Source organism: Anguilla anguilla, chromosome 2, assembly GCF_013347855.1.
Source record: "Anguilla anguilla isolate fAngAng1 chromosome 2, fAngAng1.pri, whole genome shotgun sequence".
Taxonomy (NCBI): Eukaryota; Metazoa; Chordata; class Actinopteri; order Anguilliformes; family Anguillidae; genus Anguilla; species Anguilla anguilla.
The window spans coordinates 59540821-59554940 of record NC_049202.1 but is presented as its reverse complement, the minus strand read 5'-3'; the positions used below and the strand labels follow the sequence as shown (position 1 = coordinate 59554940).

Here is a 14120-nt window from a genome sequence, read left to right as displayed (position 1 = left end):
CATTACAGGCATTTAGCAGACGCTCTTATCCAGAGCGACGTACAACAAGTGCATTGGTTCACGGTGTAGAGGTGCAAAAGAAACACACTAGAGTGAAGTAAGGACCGTAGTGCCAGAAGTGACGACATCGATCAGGACTCCAACCCTGTAGAGTAACCTGTTCAGCAAACAACAATCCTACCAAGTACAAACTAGCACTGGAATCACATTTGCCTAATCAGACAAAAACAACAACAACAACAACAACAATCCTGCCAAATAAACTAACGTAATCGTATTATCCTAACTAGGTACATTGAGCTAAACTATAGGCTAGGGAGGGGTGGGGAGAGGTGCAGCCTGAAGAGATGAGTCTTCAGTCTGCGTTTGAAGGTGGTAAGATTCTCTGCTGTTCTGACATACTACAGTGTGAGGACTAACATCTCTCACAAACATACTACAGTGTGAGGACTAACATCTCTCACTAACATACTGCAGTGTGAGGACTAACATCCCTCACTAACATACTACAGTGTGAGGACTAACATCTCTCACTAACATACTGCAGTGTGAGGACTAACATCCCTCACTAACATACTACAGTGTGAGGAGGACTAACATCTCTCATGAACATACTACAGTGTGAGGACTAACATCCCTCACTAACATACTACAGTGTGAGGAGGACTAACATCCCTCACTAACATACTACAGTGTGAGGAGGACTAACATCTCTCACTAACATACAACAGTGTGAGGACTAACATCTCTCACCAACATACTACAGTGTGAGGAGGACTAACATCCCTCACTAACATACTACAGTGTGAGGAGGACTAACATCTCTCACTAACATACTACAGTGTGAGGAGGACTAACATCTCTCACTAACATACAACAGTGTGAGGACTAACATCTCTCACCAACATACTACAGTGTGAGGAGGACTAACATCTCTCACTAACATACTACAGTGTGAGGAGGACTAACATCTCTCACTAACATACTGCAGTGTGAGGACTAACATCTCTCACCAACATACTACAGTGTGAGGACTGACATCGCTCACGAACATACTACAGTGTGAGGACTAACATCTCTCACTAACATACTGCAGTGTGAGGACTAACATCTCTCACTAACATACTACAGTGTGAGGACTAACATCCCTCACAGATCCAGGGCCTGAAGCAGTCGCAGAGTAACAGAGCTTCCGTTTTCACCTCTAAATCAGAAACCAATTTAGACTCAAGTAGCCAGGTGAGATCAGTTCACTGTGTAACCAACTTGCGTTAACTAGCCAAAAACCGAGTAACACCAGCATGTCCCCCTACAAAACCAAAGGAAAAAAGAAATCAAAGTAACCTAGTCTGCTAGTTAAAAAAAAAAAAGACTAAAAAAAACCACCAAACAGTTCTGAAAAATGACCATGCTAATAGAACATTAAAACACCCATTCTAACAGGCCTAAGGGGACATTTAATATTTAACATTGTGCTCGTTTGTTCACATGCACCAGTTGAAGGACGGAGTGTAGCACGGTGGGTAAGGAACTGGGCTTGTAACCGAAAGGTCGCAGGTTCGATTCCCGGGTAAGGACACTGCCGTTGTACCCTTGAGCAAGGTACTTAACCTGCATTGCTTCAGTATATATCCAGCTGTATAAATGGATACAATGTAAAAATGCTGTGTAAAAGTTGTGTAAGTCGCTCTGGATAAGAGCGTCTGCTAAATGCCTGTAATGTAATGTAATGTAATGTAATGTAATGAAGGAATAGCAGGTTTCAAGGGAGAAATATTAGCCAAATATTTGGTTATCACCCAATCTAAGTTCACCCAAAAAAAAGAGGGAAAATGCAGTTCTCTCACCAACGTTCACAAGGACGAGCCTAAAATAATAACAAAACAACACAATGATAATATTAATTTATTCCGAAGGACAGCACCGGGTACTTTACATCTGAGTACACTTAACACAGAGATATCTGAGCAACATGCCGGGATTCATGAATGATCTGAATGTCTGGCCTCCAGAGCGTATTTGATTAAGACCCGAACACCACGGCCCTGGCAGTGGGATGTCCCACACCGACCACGCCGGTCACCACTGATGTGCCTGTAGAGACAAGGCAGTGTGCTAACAGGAAGACAGGGGGCAGCAGGGGACCTCTTTCATCACTGCCATTTACCGAACGCACTTAACCAAAACGACTCACGCGACTGTCTTTTAAAGCACAGCATCCGTTTATACATCTGGACATATCACTGAAGCAATTTAGGTTAAGGACTTTGCTCAAGGGTACAACGACAGTGCCCTAACCTGGCGATCCAACCTGTAATATCCAAGTTACCTAACCACTACACTGCCACCCCTCCCACTGCGAGCAAAATGATCCTTTTCCTGTGACATCATTTTGTAGTGATACAGCGGGTGCTGTATTAGGGACAGTAACAGAGGCCCATGGCGGGTAGAGCTATGTAAAGCAGAATGTCTAAATGACAGGATGTCTGGGTGACAGGAAGAGGAAGGGGCGGGAACTGAGATGAGTGCACATGGGCGAGGCTAAGGGAGGGGGTGTGTCTCTCACACAGGAGCCAGAATATTCAGCCAAATAGAGGGTAGTGGCTTGTTAAGAGAATATCTCCAGAGCACCTGTTAAACTCAAAACCCTGCCACAAGAATGACTACACACGCATGCACGCAGGCACTCGCTCACACACCCACATAGTGATAGAGTTCGACAGAGAAAGAGAAAGAAAGAGAGAGAACAAAATAAAAGGAATTTTTCAGAACAGGGACAAGGTCGTTCCGCTATTGAGTCACCGCTTATTACCAAGACAGTCCTACTCTGAGCCTTGCTCTGTGTGTGTGTGTGCGTGCGAGCGTGCATGCGTGAGAGTCTGTGCATGTCAGTGTTTTACAGTCCGTAGGTATGTGAGAGCATACATACATACACAGGGGGGTGTGTGCATGCATGTGTGTGTAAGTATATTAGAGTGTAAGAGTGCGAGTTTGTGACTGAGTCATCGGCACTTATATTCCAGGCACTGAGCTGACGCTCTAATCCACAGACTTACAATGAGTGCAAACAAACAAAAGGCTCACTTTAACAAATCACCCATATCCCAAAGTAGCCATTAATGATAAGTGTAATGGCCATAACACATCGTCGATAGGTAATCCTTCATCACTGGAATTCACATGTGGAATGAAAGGTAGAGAGAGGATTTTGGAATAGGGGAATACAGAGGAAGATGGGAATCGGAGGGGGGGGGGGGGGTTTAGGACAGAAGGTCCTGACTTGGGGGGGCACAGACGTGTGTGTATACATACGCATGTCTGTACACTGCATTAGTCAGGGGCGGGGCTAAGGTGGTAGAACAGGGAAAGCTTTCCTTGGCCCTATGGGTCTAGGGGGCCCCTAAAAGTGGGGCGTGTGCATGTTTATGTTTGTGCGCGTGTGTATACATGTACACGTGTGTGTGTGCGTGCGTGTGTGTGTGTCTGTGTGTGCGTGTGTATGTGAGTGTGCGCAAAGAAAATGCACAGTGCTAGATCAAACTAGGGGAGACATTTCAACATTTCCACTGCATGCTTTCTTCAGTGCTTACACCATAATCTACATAATGCTTCAGTGCAACATGCGAGTGCAGCCATCTTAGATTCCTGCTGAATTTGTACAGACCAACAGACGAGCACAGACAGACAACACTGTAAGGTAGCACTGGAGGGTGGGGGAGGGGGGTGGTCTCTCTCAAGCTCCCCAAATTCAGCAACACTGCAGGGAAGGATGTTAGCACCACAAAGCATGTGCAGACCCCCCCCCCCCCCCCCAATCAACTCCACCAGCCACAATATCAGCACCGACACGCATCAGCTACAAGAACAACCGGGACATCTACGACATCATCAACAACATCAATAACAGGCAGAAAGCAAAGCTCCTAATTACACAAACTGACTCTCAGTGACCCAGGCAGGCCCTCCCCCTCTCCCCCTGGGGGTGGGAATTTGGGGACTGGGGCACATAATAAAAGGGTTCATTCACTCCCTCACCCCCTCCGCCATCCTTTCTTCCTTCCTTTCAGACGGAATTAGCGGGGCCAGGAGTTGCAGACCCCGGGGCCATTTTAATTGCACCACATTGGGGCCACTTTGCTGGACGGGTATTTAATGACCCCAGGATCATGTGCCTGTCTGGCCTCATTTATTTTGGCAGGGGGCCGGCCTTTCCCAGGGAACAGCTGACAGCTCAGCTTGGCCCCCCCTCATCCGGCACCATGGAAGGGGGGCAGTGTCCAGAGTGGAATTCACAAAGCGGTATATTTCAGTAGCTACTTAGTTACTACCTGTCCACCCTCCCCCTTTACCTCAAGTGAGACAATCGGTACCCGGCAAAAGGAAACAAGCCAAAATTGGATAAAATCTACTTCACCGAAACTCGCAGAAGCTACAAACGACACCGATTTGGTCAGAAAGCCACCGGTCCCAAAGCATTCTGGGGCCGTAGCGGAAGCATGCGGGCCCTTCCACCGGCCAGAGTTTGAGCGGAACCTGGACGGTCAGAGCCATGTTGCGCCTCACCATCAGACTCCACAGACCACAGGAAGTGCAAGTAGCTCACAATGTAGACTCCACAGACAGGAAGTGCATGTAGCAAACACTGCAGACTCCACAGACAGGAAGTGCAAGTAGCTCACAATGTAGACTCCACAGACAGGAAATGCATGTAGCAAACACTGCAGACTCCACAGACAGGAAGTGCATGTAGCAAACACTGCAGACTCCACAGACAGGAAGTGCAAGTAGCTCACAATGTAGACTCCACAGACAGGAAGTGCATGTAGCAAACACTGCAGACTCCACAGACAGGAAGTGCAAGTAGCTCACACTGCAGACTCCACAGACAGGAAGTGCATGTAGCAAACACTGCAGACTCCACAGACAGGAAGTGCATGTAGCAAACACTGCAGACTCCACAGACAGGAAGTGCAAGTAGCTCACAATGTAGACTCCACAGACAGGAAGTGCATGTAGCAAACACTGCAGACTCCACAGACAGGAAATGCATGTAGCAAACACTGCAGACTCCACAGACAGGAAGTGCAAGTAGCTCACAATGTAGACTCCACAGACAGGAAGTGCATGTAGCAAACACTGCAGACTCCACAGACAGGAAGTGCAAGTAGCTCACAATGTAGACTCCACAGACAGGAAGTGCATGTAGCAAATACTGCAGACTCCACAGACAGGAAGTGCAAGTAGCTCACACTGCAGACTCCACAGACAGGAAGTGCAAGTAGCACATACTGCAGACTCCACAGACAGGAAGTGCATACAGCACACACTGCAGACTCCACAGGCAGGAAGTGCATGCGAGAAGTGCTCCATCCAGGATGGGATATCAGAATTTCAGATTCATTCAGTGAGATTTACAAATACTGTCCCCCAAGTGGGGCATTCAAAACCAGTCTGACTGAAGGAAGCAACGAGCACACAGATGCATTGAGAAAGAGAGAGGCTGAAGCTGGAAACACACAGTAGAGCAGACAAACACAGAACACTGACTCACATGCAGGTATTCACAACCCACCACCCACACACATATACACATACAGCACACACACGCACATCCACATATACACACACAGAGTACATACACACAGTACATACACACACTCCCTCCCAGCTGGTCACAGGTGCTGGAAGCTGCAGTGGACTCACGAGTCTGAGCTGAGCTGGGCCTTGTGGCCTTGACTCCGGCTGACAGCATTAAGCTTTCCTGAAGCGCTCGGTGTACATAAACATCCTCACACCACTGATCTCTGCGCTACATGCTAAGGGTTAGGGAAACCAGCACAGAGAGGGAAGTGGAGAGGGAGAGAGAGAGAGAGAGAGAGAGAGTGAGTGACAGGGAGGAGAGAATGAGAGGGTGGAGTAGATTGGCCTGAAGACTCATCTCTTCAGACTATACCTAGACTAACCACCACCACGCTGTATATTTCACTCTAAATCCCCCCCCCCCCTTTTCATGACACTTGTTACATGTTGCCCCATCCCAGCACTCTTGGTAATTTGTATTTGTCCTAATACTGTAGCTTATTCTTCTGCCTAGTTGGCTTTGCAGAGGTTAGGTCTGAATAGTGTTCACGGTGTGAACTAAACTGTGTTCTTGGCTAGAAATAGCTGTACAAAATAAGTATTGTACCTTACTGAACCTGTGTTTAGCAGTTGTCTATGACCATGAAATGCACTTTTTGTAAGTCGCTTTGGATAAAAGTATCTGCCAAATAAATGTAATGTAATGTAATAGCAAGAACAAGCAAGAGGAACAAGATGAAGAGAAAAGAAGGTAATGAAAGAATGACAGAAACAATGTGGGCGAGAAAAAACAAAAGAGAAGAGCACAGAGAAAAACAAAGAAGTTAAGGAGGGGATGTCATTAAGGGAGTGTTCCAAAAAACTGGTTAAAGAAATATGATAATTACATTATGAGCCTTAAGGAGTAAGAACTTCAGCAGAAACGGCCAGTGACTCGCATCCTGTCACCTGCTCATTCAAATTCTTGAATATGCAGCATCTATTTCTGCCAAGCAATTAAAAAGTAAACAGATGACTTTAAAACGGGTCGTGCAACAATCAAAATATTTGGGTCAAATACAGCCAACGCCCTGTGCTGGTATTATAACAGTTTGTTAAACGGCAGCTCACTGTGCTGGTATTATAACTGTGTTAAAGAGGAGCTCACTGTGCTGGTATTATAACAGCGTGTTAAACAGGAGCTCACTGTGCTGGTATTATAACAGCGTGTTAAACAGGAGCTCCCTGTGCTGGTATTATAACAGTGTGTTAAACAGGAGCTCACTGTGCTGGTATTATAACAGCTCACTGTGCTGGTATTATAACAGTGTGTTAAACAGGAGCTCACTGTGCTGGTATTATAACAGTGTGTTAAACAGGAGCTCACTGTGCTGGTATTATAACAGCTCACTGTGCTGGTATTATAACAGTGTGTTAAACAGGAGCTCACTGTGCTGGTATTATAACAGCGTGTTAAACAGGAGCTCACTGTGCTGGTATTATAACAGCTCACTGTGCTGGTATTATAACAGTGTGTTAAACAGGAGCTCCCTGTGCTGGTATTATAACAGTGTGTTAAACAGGAGCTCGCTGTGCTGGTATTATAACAGTGTGTTAAACAGGAGCTCACTGTGCTGGTATTATAACAGTGTGTTAAACAGGAGCTCACTGAGCTGGTATTATAACAGCTCACTGTGCTGGTATTATAACAGTGTGTTAAACAGGAGCTCGCTGTGCTGGTATTATAACAGTGTGTTAAACAGGAGCTCACTGTGCTGGTATTATAACAGCGTGTTAAACAGGAGCTCCCTGTGCTGGTATTATAACAGCTCACTGTGCTGGTATTATAACAGTGTGTTAAACAGGAGCTCGCTGTGCTGGTATTATAACAGTGTGTTAAACGGCAGCTCACTGAGCTGGTATTATAACAGCTCCCTGTGCTGGTATTATAACAGTGTGTTAAACAGGAGCTCGCTGTGCTGGTATTATAACAGTGTGTTAAACGGCAGCTCACTGAGCTGGTATTATAACAGTGTGTTAAACAGGAGCTCACTGTGCTGGTATTATAACAGTGTGTTAAACAGGAGCTCACTGTGCTGGTATTATAACAGTGTGTTAAACAGGAGCTCACTGAGCTGGTATTATAACAGTGTGTTAAACAGGAGCTCACTGTGCTGGTATTATAACAGCTCACTGTGCTGGTATTATAACAGTGTGTTAAACAGGAGCTCACTGTGCTGGTATTATAACAGTGTGTTAAACAGGAGCTCACTGTGCTGGTATTATAACAGCTCACTGTGCTGGTATTATAACAGTGTGTTAAACAGGAGCTCACTGTGCTGGTATTATAACAGTGTGTTAAACAGGAGCTCACTGTGCTGGTATTATAACAGTGTGTTAAACAGGAGCTCACTGTGCTGGTATTATAACAGTGTGTTAAACAGGAGCTCACTGAGCTGGTATTATAACAGCGTGTTAAACCGGAGCTCACTGTGCTGGTATTATAACAGCTCACTGTGCTGGTATTATAACAGTGTGTTAAACAGGAGCTCACTGTGCTGGTATTATAACAGTGTGTTAAACAGGAGCTCACTGAGCTGGTATTATAACAGCGTGTTAAACAGGAGCTCACTGTGCTGGTATTATAACAGCTCACTGTGCTGGTATTATAACAGCTCACTGTGCTGGTATTATAACAGTGTGTTAAACGGCAGCTCACTGTGCTGGTATTATAACAGTGTGTTAAACAGGAGCTCACTGTGCTGGTATTATAACAGCTCACTGTGCTGGTATTATAACAGCGTGTTAAACAGGAGCTCACTGTGCTGGTATTATAACAGTGTGTTAAACAGGAGCTCACTGTGCTGGTATTATAACAGCTCACTGTGCTGGTATTATAACAGCGTGTTAAACAGGAGCTCACTGTGCTGGTATTATAACAGCTCACTGTGCTGGTATTATAACAGCTCACTGTGCTGGTATTATAACAGCGTGTTAAACAGGAGCTCCCTGTGCTGGTATTATAACAGCTCGCTGTGCTGGGATACAGCTTTGCTAGCATGGTCAGGCTTGCCAGAGCTCGGTGCCTAAAGCGTAGTGCCTCATGGTAAAGATACGGGCTGCTCCTGTTAGCTTCCGCACTGACCAGCGTCGCTGTAAATAGAGAGCCTCCTTCCTGCTGATATCGCACCAGCACAGACACTGGACCGCCGACTGCCGCATTTTCTAACAGCTACATGTGATAACACTGTCCGTCAACATGACCACGCCCCTTTTCCCTGACTGGCCCAAGTGAGGACCAAAGAGATTAAAGGCCAAAAGCATGGGCTTGAGACAAGGACAGAGAGAGAGAGAACACCTGAGCAAGAGAACCTTCCACACAGACTTCACCCTCACCGCAGGCAGACAGCGAGACCAAGCACCCACGGGACCCAAAACGGGACCAGCCTGCCCACAAAAACTCACCCCTGAGGCGGAATTAAAAGGCAGGACACCGCAGGTATTCCCCAAATGTTCAGCAGAACCCCTTCACTACACCCCCCCCGCCCATTGCTGGAGTGACTGCACAAATTATACAGTAAGAGTATCTGAACAGGAAGTTAGAGAACAAGGTCCTGTAAATTTTATCGAGAACGACGGACTACTTGCCACATTAAGTAGGATGGGAATATTAAACATATTCAGTGTTTAAACCCCCTGGGTTTAACCCTGGTGCCCCGGGGTATGGGTGCATACAGACGCTGTGTCACAGGAGGGGGGGCAGGGGAGTAATCAGAATGCTCACACGCAGGGGCTCCCCCTACCCACCCAACCCCAGGGGTTGATCTGCACACCTGCCTCCGGGGAGTCCTTGGACTCCACTGCCCTCCAGAGATAAGGGGAGCTCAGAGGCCAGCGCCATGGCAACCGGGCATATTTAGTGTGGAGTGTGTTCATGTGAAAAAGTGCACGTGTGCATGTGTATGAGTGAGAATGTGTTTGAGTTAGTGAATTTGTGTGTGTATGCTTGTGTGTCAAAGTGCATGTGTGCATCTGAAAGAGAATGTGCGAGAGTGTTTTTGAGAGACAGAGAAAGACAGAGGAAACAGTGTTTCTGAGTGTGACTATGTAACAAGCCCAGCTATTTTCTAAGATTATGTCATCCCGAATTTCAGTTTCACAAGGTACAGCCTTGGGTGTGCATGTGTTTTTTTTCAGAGTGAGAGACAGAGCGAGAGAGCGAGAGAGAGAGAGAGCACATGCATGCGTTTCCAGTGCGCATATATGCACACATGCACGCACGCATACAGGCACGCACACAGGCACGCACACAGGCACGCACACAGGCATGCACACAGGCACGCACACAGGCACGCACACAGGCACGCACACAGGGACACTGTGTGCCTGCACTGTGGGAAATCCTTGAGAAACAGTCTTGCCAATAAAACATTCAGAACCCCGCCCCCCCCCCCCCCAATAGCAGGGAAATTGTGACAGGAGGACAGGGCTAAATTGTGACTGTTTACACTGAGCCACAGTGCTGGCAGCTCGGTGCAGTATAAAGGAAACGCTGGGCTTCCCCCCAGGCTGCCTGGTGGTGAGGGGGTCCTGCAGGTCTGTTCTATTTCCTCAGGCTCGCTGTCCTGATCCTGCTCTCCCCTCCACCATTACACACCGACACTCCCTCACCTGCCCACCCGCTTTCTGGGGACCGACTTTATAGCCAAAGCACAAGTCAGCAGACCCAGTGGCTCTCCGGAGTTAACCGTTCCCTCCTTCCCTCCGTCTTTCCATTGCCCTCTCTCCATCTCTCCTCTCTCCCTTTCCACCCTTCTGTGATCTGGTGTGCTGAGGCCCATGGGTATTAGTTCAGCGGAAGGGGGTGTGGAGAGATGCCGCCCCCCCTTCCCCATGCAGCCTTGGCTTCCGATACGCGACTCATGCAAACAACCGCCCCGCAGTGAGCTCTTAAAGCAGCCACTCCACTAAAATGCCTTTCCCTGTACCTCCCTCCCTCCCTCTCTCTCGCCCTCTCTCACTTTCTCTCTCCCCGTCACCGACCCACATCCTCTCACTTTATCTCTCTCTCTCACTCCCATTCTTTCTCTTAATCTCTCTCAGCAGGGAGGGTGTGGGGAATACATCAGTATTATAAATCACACAAAACAGTGCTCTCAAAATTAAAGCAACACCATCCAACCCGCTCCCATCCATGCCTCAAAATAGACAATCATTTAAAAGTCTTCACTCCTGTTCAAATCTGTGACCAGCCGTTATTTTAAAAGTTTAAAAATAAATACATAGGAGGAGTGTCACTACGTGACCCTGGGCCTCAGTGACACATCAGTGACATCAGAGATTCCGCTAGACTTCATCCTGAGAAACAGCTGACAGAGGGAATCTTCTACTACGGACTTTTTTTTTTTTACACAGATGCATTTCCTCTGTGACGGGAAGTGATGTAACAGAGGAGGCATGGGACGCAAAGGGATCCTGTAATCAGGGGTTTGCGTGCTTTCTCCGGTAAATGAATTACCCCTGAAGGTAAAGCAAACACCGCAGACGTACTGACACCAAGCGCCACTTCCCTTCATAGCGCAGGCAGGCGGCGCGCGCCTGAACACAGCCGAGCTGTGTGCGCCGCGTGTGCGTGGGCGTTTCTGAAAACAGGCGCGCGAGGAACCAGAAGCCGCCGGGAATCCCACGTACAGCACTGACGTGAGCCCTGTGGCCAAATGAGCGGAGACACACACACCATTACGCTAGACCCTCAAAACAGACACACAACATAAAACACATCTGAGAATGTCACTAATCAGATTCAGGTCTGGCACAGGGCCCACAGCCTCAGCTTCTAAAGACGAGAGCCGATGTGTGTCTGTGTTTAAGGATGTACGAGCCCTGCATTCTCCAAAGCCTCCTGTGCCAGACTCTCTGAGCTTAAGGACTTCAATTCAAAAGGATGTTCAGGGATTTACTTGAAACATTGCCTTCAGTGTTTAACTATTTAAAACCCACATTTATGGTGTTCAATGATTTAAAGCGCCCAATTGTCCATGTCCACGAACTTTAACATATATTCTCATAGTGAATGACCGTTAGAGCATGTATTCTGTGTGCTTATGAATATAAACTCTGCATTTTCAAGTGTTTCATTATTTAAGCAGCATATACACAGTGTCTAATGATTCAAACCATTTGTCCTCCAGTTTTAGGACTTAGTCCCTTTACACGTATGCCCGTATTTCAGGTTTAAGGGTTTCAAGCCCATATCTTTTGTACTTAAGGCAGGGATGTTCAACTCCAGTCTCGGAGGGCCACAGTATCGGCTGGTTTTTGGAGTTTTTCCAGCAACTTAAGCGTTCATTGAAAGTCGGTGATTGGCTAAAGAGCCCTCACACCTCGTTTCCAAGCCCTTAACTGGCAGCTGGTTTCGGGGTTCCCAAGGGACAGAGAGACGAATCCAGATGCTCCAGCATAATCTGATCCACAGTCAGCCACAGTGCTGTTGTGAGACCGTAAACAATCCCGCACAGTCCCCAAGAGGGCCCAGACTCTGGGGCAGCCGTGAGAAAGTGGAGCCATCAGCGATGCTCAACGACCACGGAAATGTTTTCATCCAGTTTTACAGGACAGTAGGAAAAAAAAAACCCTGCTAGAGAACCATTTCAGTACCCCATCAAATTCTCCCTGACACGCAAGGCTATGTGTACAGGAATCTGGGATTCCCGCAGCCATTAAAGTGCTTTATTACCCTCCGGGAAGTTCACCAGGCTTACCGGCTCTGAACTGGCTGCTGATTTAAAACCAGCAAACTCTGCGGCTCTCTGGCTCAAGACCAGGGCTGACCACTTGCTCTCTCTCCATCTCCCTCTCACCCTCTCTCTCTCTCCTTTCATCTCAGTCTTTCCCTCCCACGCCCTTTGTCCTTCTCTCACCATCCTTCTCTCTTCCTCTCTCTCACTCTAGCTTGTTTCCATCATTAGTGACAGGGCAAGGTCAATGTTTTCCATTATGTTTTCACTATCAGATCACCTGGGTAACCACTGTCACCTATAGCCAAACCCCTCCCACATAATGAGCTCATCTCTGGCCTGTGTTCCACAATTACCATTACAATAAAGGCCTCAGAGCTGCTAATCAACCTGTCTCTTGGGAGACCGGCATTCCACCACAGTCCTGAGCAGTTTTAGGCTATTAGTCACATCTACTGTAATACAAGTAAATTAATCTATAAAGATACTATATATCCAATTGTCACACACACATACATAAACACACACATGATCAAGGTATGGAGCGTTTGAAAGTTGAACTGGTTTTGGTCAGCAGTTTAGCTGTGTGGAGTGTGCGTGTATTGAGGGGGGGGGGGGGGGGGGGGGGGGGGGCGGAGGTGGCACCAACAATCCAACAGCACCAACAATCCTGCCAATATGCCCACAACCAATAAGAATAAAAACCTAACTGGCTTCCGTTATGGGTGAGACTAGCAAACTCCATTACAGCCACTCTGAGCTCCACTACCCAAAAGCCACCCAGAACTCCATTACCTAAGAGCTACTCTGAACAACATTACTTAAAATCCCCTCCAAACTACATTACCCAACAGTCACTCTGCACTATATTACCCAACAGCCACGCCAAGCTCCATGACCCAACAAATACTCTGAACTATAGCGCCAAGCAACCATCGCAAACTCCATTTTCCAACGGCCATGCCAAATGTCACTACATTTAATTACATTTATTTAGTATCTAACCGCCACATTATAATCATCTAACCACTCCAAACACTATAATCCAAACAGCCACCGTATACTGCATTCCTCAGCTGTGGCCAAAGTTGACCCAGAATACAAAGGACAGCTTTATTAATCTCTTTAGTCAGCTGCCTCCCCATGCCCCTCTCCAATTGGTTCATAAATGCTGGTTGTCTCAGTCAGTAGTACTGCAGATGTGATTGGCTGTACAGGTGGCTGGGTGGGTGTAGCAAGGCAGGGCTGGATGAGAGGGGAGACTGGGGACACTGTGTAAGAGCCACACTCAGCCCACTCACCCAGAAGTCCATTCAGACATGTAGATGTCTTAGCAGCTCTAAATTAGAGACTATTTATCCATATGCCCAATGGGCCTAAACACTATAATGTTACCATGGCAACACCCATCTGCCCCCATAACCCCCCGCCCCCTACAGGGAGAGCACTGGAATGCATACATATGCACACACACACACACACACACACAGTTGTAAACACACTTCTTGGAGCAGCAGGCATGGTTCTCGCGATTACACTGAACCTTTGAACTGTACAGTAACCGAAAGTTATAAACATCTCATAAGGAGAGTAGCGCAATAGCCTGCAAGGCCAGACACACAGTTCTTATTTTAGAGACAGTAACACACACGCACGCACGCACGCACGCACACACACTGGCCGCTGACTCATGACAGGATAATCATGCCTTCTGTTCTATACCCACTCTCCTTCTGTAGTCTGTGGGCAATTCTGGTGTCCCTGTGCAAAGTAAGGGCTCAGCATCCCTCCAGTACCCCCTACAAACACCCTCCCCCATCCCAT

At 47.2% G+C, this 14120-nt stretch overlaps 1 protein-coding gene across 2 annotated transcripts in view; it reads right to left on the bottom strand.

Moving 5' to 3' along the window:
* The window catches only part of LOC118219851 (adenylate cyclase type 9-like), a 39442-nt gene that overhangs the window by 15019 nt on the left and 10303 nt on the right, over positions 1–14120 (bottom strand). The gene's annotated exons all lie outside the window — the stretch shown is intronic.